Raw genomic sequence first — 8,083 nt, 5'->3', positions numbered from 1 at the left:
CTACATTTATAAGAAAAAGTATTATCTTTTATTAGATCACATAGTATATCTTGAAAAAGAAGCATCCCAGGCTTGCAAATGCTTTGTTGGCCCCTCTGCAGGGATATGGAAAATAATCTTGCTGGGAGGAAGAGAGCTCAAGGGAGAATATAGATGTCCTGTTAATCAGGACATAAAAAAGAAAGGAGAAGCTGTGATGTGACAGTGACTGGTGGGAGAAAATCTGGCAAAGAGCAGAGAGAAGATTGGGAGATATGACAATTTGGGAAATGTATGTATAATTTATAAATCCAGACTTATTTTATCAATTTCATGTAGCACTCTTGCTCGGGCTGTATTTAATGTGCCACGGGCTGGCTGGGGCTGTGCCAGAGATCACACACTCTGTGAGCAGACACAAGGGACACATCACAGCATGGGGGTTTTGCTCAGAAAAGCACCAAAGCTAACCAGACTGGTTGAACCAAAGGGAACTGGTGCTCTCATAAATGGGAGCAGTGAGGGAGCAGATGGGGAGAGCTGCCCTGACAGTGGGGAGCTGCTGCAGCTGCAGGGCATTGACACCACGGAGGAACTGCCCCAAAATCCCAGGTCTCACAGGGTTACAGTGTCCCAGGTTTGCATTTCCTAGAGTTGTGTTTGCCTTTTTGCCTTCCTTTTCAGAGCTGTAAGTCTAGGTGCTTCCTCCACTAAAAGAATATAAATTTGTAGTCTCCACTTACTTTGTCAGTGCTGTAGGGTCTCACAAGATGAAACTGCAGCTGCAGTATTTTGTGTCTGGAGTGGGAGCTTATCTCATTCTCCTGGCTCCTGCTGCTCAGACTTTGGTTCTTCCTGCTCATTTTACTGATACAAAATGCTCAGGTTTGGCTTTCCAGCAGTGTGTGTTTACCAGCAGCACTTTGGCACAATCACCTTCCCTTCCTCCTCCCCAGGTGTTATGGCTTGAAGAAGTTTTAAGTGAGGGCTGAGCACAAGTTTCTGTTTGTGTTCTCTTGCCCTGAACAGGGAGAATATTTGACAGCAGCTGGAGAGGAGCAGGCTATCCTCTCCACATCAGCACAGGTCAGCACACAGATGTTTGTTGTCTTCCTGCCTCCTTTAAAAGGTAAATGCTGTCACAAGTTTAAATTGTGGGGGTTTTTTCTTTAACAAGTCTTTAAGTGTTTAGGATCACCAAGGTCCTCTTCCTGTGATCCCGAGTTGGTATTAGAATACAAATATTTTCTAAGCAAAAATACAGAACAAGTGTTGTGACAAAAATGTGTGCACAGAGTGCCCAGCCTGGCCTGGAGGGAACAGCCAGGGTCTGTGTCTGCATCCTGGGAGTCAGCGGCCAATTAATTGAAATACAGGAATTTTTTCATCTTATTATATTTGCTAATACTTTATTCACACTGAAATATTCAAATTGTGGGTAAAATGACTCCTTTTTTCCCCTCAGAGTGTGTTTGTGTGCTACTGCCCTGGGAATAAATGGCTTCATGGGACAGGAGAAGTGTGTCAGGACAAAGAGAACCCAGCAAGGAAATCTGGGCAGAAAACACCTGAAAATGAATCTTTAAAGGACAGTCTGTGCTGTGTAGCTGCCCTGTACATTCTGGAGGTATACACCAGATAATTTTTAAATGCTTGGTGAGTTTGGCCTCAGCTCCAGGAATGGAAGCACTGTGCTGAAGAGTGAACAAAGTCTTGTAGGAAGTGTTGGATTCACTGGGGTTTTTGCAGTGCATCCTATGAATCCACAGCTGGAGGTGTCTCCTCTTCCCACAGCAGGTCCAAACCCCACCTGTGCAAAGCACAGAAGTGTGGCAGGGGAACAGTGTGTTCATCTTGACACCACTGTCACATTTGTCTTAAGGTTTTTTATTTGCCATATAACGCCACTGAGGGAAGCACAGAGGAAGCACTTGAGAATTGCTTTTCAAAAACAAGTTCTTCTGGCAAATCAAGAGACTTTTTTCAAACAGTTATTTGCTATTTTTAGTTCCTGTTGTAATATCCACTTTTTCTTTGTAGCAGAAGGAATAATAGTATATTTAAGAAAAAAAATTATTTCTGAGGCTAGTCTTGGTTCTTAGAGCTAATCTTACTCAGTTTCTACTGTTTTTTGTTTGTTTTTTATAACAAGAAGTCTTCTCATGCAAAGCAAACATTTATGAAAATGTGTAAATATTTCCTTTGGAAATGGAGGCTTTTAAGCCAATTTCAGTGAAATTATGCTTTCACTGATGTATCAGAGCAGAACCAGCACACTGCATGTCTTGCTTAGGCTGGGATATAAAACTGCACTTTGGGGCAGCCTTGCTAATTTAATTGTTTCACTGTTGGGCAGGGTCTCTAATTTTTTTCTTGATTTTATCAAATTATTCAGTAAAGCTTCTTAATGTAGTTCCCATTCCAATGAATGTTCAGTTTGCATGTTTTAAAAAATACCTTTTTAAAATTTGTAATCTGAAAACTTAACAAAAGAAGTATCAGGCAAAATGTAGAAAGGATCCCTTTAGCTGCAATTCCAGAACTCCACAGGGAAGAAGCAGTTTTGGGATGTTCTTGACAGGTGCCCAAGCACATGGGAGGAGTGCAGTCCAAGGACTCCTGACTCACATCTCATTTAGCTCTTATCAGTGTGATAATGAAGCACAGCTGCATTCTTTTAGCTGGTTTTAACATGGAACACTATAAACCAATATATATTTATGATACCTCTTTTCTAAAAATATAAATTTCTGTATTTTCTGTATCTAGCTATAATAAAAATGGGTAGATTATAAATTGTAAATGTCTGTATTTTCTATATATATCTATAATAAAAATAGATTATAAATTATAAATTTTTGTTTTCTATATCTATATATAATAAAAACAGAAGATTATAAATTATAAATTTCTGTATTTTCTATATCTATAATAAAAATAGAAGATTATAAATTTCTGTATTTTCTGTATCTATCCATAATAAAAATAAGTAGATTATTATTGTTGTGTCTTACCACTAGATGTGTAAATTTAAGAGAGAATTTAAGACAGACATCCAAATTAAAAGCCGTTTCATGCTTTTGACTTAGAAATGCTGGTGGTGCCATGGACAGCTGCAATTCCTGAGCCTGTGTGGAAGGGCTGTCTCCTCCTCTGCTAGGAGTTCACTTTGTCTTTCCTTTCATCGTGGCCAAGATTTTCTGAGCAAAGTATCTTCATCTTTTTCCTGACCAAAGGATCTTTTTCCTGACCAAAGGATCTTTTTCCCGAGCAAAATTGGAACACATTTCTGCTGCAGCGCTCACATCAGGTCACCACCAGATCCTGACAGCAGCCCAAGATGATGTGTACTTAGAAACCACATGGCTCAGCTCTCAATAGATGCTTGACAGGTGCTGTGGGCAAATGTTGCTTCAGCTACCAAAAATTGCATTTGAAGGAGTCTCTGGCCTGAGGGAGGCCTAAGCCTGTGCTTCGGCAGATTTCAGCTCAGCATGGAGCAGAGGCATTGCTCAGGACAGTTGATGTCCTAGTCCATTATAGATTTGTCCATTTCTATTAGCTCTTGGAGTCTGAGAAATGGGAGAACGTCCTGTGTGTTTCTTGGTGTAATATGAGAATCCTGAAGTGAGTATGTAACACTTTTTTTTTTTTATGTCTGTCCTATCTGCTGACCTCCCTGTGTCTGACACCCTTCTCCTACCAGTGCCTGTCTTGCAAATATTTCCTCTTCTAAGCAGAACACCTTCTTCCTGCTCCTTCTCCAGGTGCTCTCAATGCAGCTGAGTCTCTGCTGCAGCTTTGAGCCAGGTCTGAGGCAGTGGAGTCCTCTTGGATGAAGAAGCAGCATCATCAGAAAACACCAGAGGGGATCAAGAGTAGCTTGATCATCTCATCAACCAGAGAAACACCATCTAGAGGTAAAGGGAAGTTCCTGGCTGGTTCCTCTCCACAGTGACCACACACCCTCTGTTCCCTCTGTTCCACACTCAGCACTGGAAACAAGAGGGTGCAGAAAGATCCTTTTTGACCTATGTGCAACTTTCATTTTACATCTCGGGCTCTCTAGCAGTAAACACAAATGAAAGTAAAATACCTGCAAAGAAAACAATGTTCTCAAGAGCCCCTTGAGAGCACCCAGTGCAAACCCAGCTCAGACAGGGCTGGACAGAGCAGGTTGCTCAGGATTGTGTCCATTCAGGTTTGAGCATCTCCCCAGAATCACTAAGGAGGTGTTAACACGGCTGAACAGCTGCTACAACCAAAAAGCAATTACTGGTGCAGCAGGACATGGTTTGCTTAGCAAGGCCTTCCCATTTTTCCTAATGTCTGCTGGAACAGATTGAGGGGGAGCAGAAGAAACAGAATTGGACTCTTTAAATAATTACAAACTTCTTTATCCCATGTAGTGCCTGCACAGTGTGGAACCTGAGCAAGTTCTCAGAAGAGATTTAGGGAAATGTTGGGTCTGGTGATAAGCAACCAGTGCAAAGTCTTCCCCCCAAAGATCCCAGCTGGAATTCAGCATGAAGCTCACCCCAAGCCCTTCAACATTTGGCATGGAGGAGCAGATGTCCAATGCTGCTCCAAGAGCAGCACGTGGGGCAGCACTTGCTGTTGGATGTGTAACTCTGTGGTTTCTGCTTGGGGAGCTGGGAGTGCATATCTTCTGTTATTAGAGATAACAAATATCTCTTAATATTGAAGTTAAATTTAGCTCTTTGCATATTTAACAACTGTAAGCATTTGAATACTCAATAACACAACTTATTCTGGATTTACTTCATCACTAAATTATTTGTTCTCCAAACCTGGGATATTTTACAGGTTCTGAGATTAACTTTGCAGACAGCTTGTCAGTGAGTGGGGGTTACTTGTGCAGCCTGGTGAGATGTTTCTGACAATCTGTTGCCAGAATATCTGTCTATCAATAAGTTTATCAGTAGACTTCATTTATTAAAGAGAAAATTAGTAGCTAGCTTTGTTTTTCTTTTCTGCTTAAGGAATGGAATAAATTGCCTGTTGGCTTGTTTTGTTGTTGTATTTTTCCCTGTGTGTTTGTGGTGGGTTTTTGGGTTCTTTTTCACTGCAGTATTTGCAGTTTGATTTGAATTACCCGAAGGAATAAATTCCATTTTCAGTGATGAGGATTAAAAGAGAGCACCAAGGTATTACTATAGTCAGACAACATTGCACAGTGTCCTACATTAAGCATTCCCTGAAAGTAAAGATTTGCATGTTCCACGTTAATTATCCCACCTCTAATTGTACCCCCTTGCCATAACACCCTAATGAAAGTGCTATTTATATTAATAAAGCATTGCACTCCTAGGAACAACCCATCACACTGGTCTTCACTCTGCATATAAACCTTCTAAAATGAAAAAGGAACAAAAAGAGCTCTAACCCAAGCAGACAGCGAGGGAGAGAGTCTGGCAAACACAGCACATCCCCAACCACATCTGACTGCAGGCTGAGGGGCAGATCATACCCCAGACAGCCTCTTCTCCTCCCTCAGGGATATTAATTCTCTTTACCCACTCAATTAGCATGTGAAATTAACACTGTTCCTGAGAATATTAGTGATTGGGATTTTGGAAATGCTCCCATCACTGTGGATCTCAGTGCATTTTCCATGACAATTAAGGAGGCAGCAGAATTCTGCTGTAAGAGTCCTGTGACACCCCTGTTTGTCACATTCTTGTCCTCTGCACTTTACAGGAGACTGTTAAAAACCCCAGACTATTGCACTTCAGAGGGAGAAATTTATGTTTTTGCCTTTTCTCAGTGTGCTCACTGTGATGGTTGACACTTATCAGTAATATTTAATCACGAGGTGGAGCTGATGCAGAGTGACTTCTCTGAAACATCTTAGCCTATCTCTTTAAAATAACTCTGTCACATATTCATAAACAAAAATAGAGGTCAGATAATGTTACTTGTCAGGTCTGACTATGCCCTGGCTTTTATTAGAAAGCGTAGAGAGACCAATCTTAATAAGAGAACAGCACTGCTGCATTTGAATTACATGCTTTTTGTCCTTTTCTTATTTGAAAATCCTGCCTGCTTAATTTGGCAATAAATTAAGCACCGCTGTTAAAACCAGATTTTCATTGAGACTGGAGGAACAGCATCCCTGCTAAGGAGAAATGATTGCAGTGAACAGGTCTGGCCCGTTCATCCTCACCTTAATTGAGCTGTAGGACTCTGGATTTAGATCCCAAGCAGGTTTAGATTCTCCTCCTGGTGAAGATCAGCCTCAGCAAACAATGCCATTTTAGGATCCTATGAAAAGATGGCTTGATCTGCATGTTTCCCTTTTCCCTGCTCCTTTCCCCCACTGGGCTGACATCTCTTACCCGTGCTGCCCTCTCTCCTGTGCTCCTCCTGTGGCCAGGCTCAAAAGGGAAAAAAGATATTTATATTAAATACATATCTATATCCATCTATAAAATGAGATATATGTATCATATATCATGCAATTTTTAATGCTCAGAATTAATTTCTTAACAGGAAAGTAAAATTATCTAATAATATACTTTCCTAAAGCTGTTCCATGGCAGTGAGCATGATTAAGAAAGAGCAGTTTTCATCCTGTAAATTTTATTTTAAAATTAAATGTTAATAACGCAGTAATGCTGTCGTTCATGTTTCCTATATTTTTAATGAGTGAATTGATTACCTTTCAAATCTTGTATAAAACTGGATTTCTTTCCTATGAAAAACTGAAAGCAGTACTTTTCCCAAATTATTAAATTATAGAAATTAAGGGGAAATTCCTAAGAGATTTAATTTTTACTCCACATTTAATCTTTCCATTTGTGTTTATAGAGGTTTTCTCTGGCTCTTGTTTCTAAAATGAACCTCCTGGTGAACATTTGTTACCACTGAACCCATATGAGCAGACATTTATTGACACTGTTAAAATAAACTCAGTCCCTCCAAAAAAGACCTTGGTCATGCATTTTAATTTGTCTATTTATCTTTGTTTTTCTGTCCAAGCCAGTAACCAACCTGAATAGCTCTCTTCTGTTGGCTGTAATGCCTCGAGTGGAAGAGCTTGGCAATTATTTCATTAATTCCCTGGATATTAATGCATGTGCTTGCCAAGATATTTATGAACTGGTCCAGCTCACTCGCCTTGTGGAGCTCACTCCTCTTGGAAATCCCTTCTCTCTTTAAGACCAGCACCTTCCCCTGAAAAACACATTTATTCGTGGTTTATTTTGCTTTTGCCACGTGGCATGAAGAGGAGTTTGCACTTTTTCCTGCCCAGCTGCTTTTTAAAACAGAATTCCTAAGGGCTGGGCTGTTTTATGTGCAGCCTTTAATGCATTCAGGAGAGCAAGCACAGCAAATTGAGGGCTGGGACACTGCTGGATTTCAGTTTCAGGGATAATTCAGAGGAATTGTGGACAGCCACAACTTTCTGAAGCCCCCATCCATCCCAGCTGGGCTGTGAGGCACAGCTCAGTGTCCCCTGAGCAGGAATTCCCCCAGGGCAGAGTATTAAAGAGAGTCTAAAACCCCAGGGCTGGTATTAAACTGCATTCAGCCACTGTTAATTCTCTTTAGTTCCCACCTGGTCACACAGGCTGCACTGAGGAGCTCCCACTTGTGCAGAATTAACTCCTAAAAGCAGGGCCCTGTGTTGGCAGAATGTAAAAATTTATCAGGATGTCATTCCCAGGGGCACAAACCTCACTGCCCTGTTATCCCCTGACTTCCACAGCATTAGTGCTTGGTTCTAAACAAAACCAAAACTTTCAATTATTGTACAAGTGAGTAGGAACACTCTGTAAAACTGTAATTCTGGACCTTTGTCCAGAAAAAAAAATATGTAGGTGGAAGAAATTGCATCTTGTAGGTGAGCTGTGCACAAAGAGCAAATTCAAGAATAAAATGTTCTCTTACACATGAAGTGTTTGCTGTATATTCATGCTACTCTGGTGCAGTCCTGGTCTGCAAATACATCCTGCAAACACCACAGAGCTCCTTTGGAAACCACCAAAACTTTGGGAAGGGTCTGAGACAGAGAATTTCTTCCCCATGGCACTCAAAAAAGCAGAAAGTGGAGCAGAAGAAAATCTCAGCTGTTCAAAAA

Source organism: Passer domesticus, chromosome 7 (genome assembly GCF_036417665.1).
Source record: "Passer domesticus isolate bPasDom1 chromosome 7, bPasDom1.hap1, whole genome shotgun sequence".
NCBI classification, from domain to species: Eukaryota; Metazoa; Chordata; class Aves; order Passeriformes; family Passeridae; genus Passer; species Passer domesticus.
Note: the sequence above shows the minus strand (reverse complement) of the source record.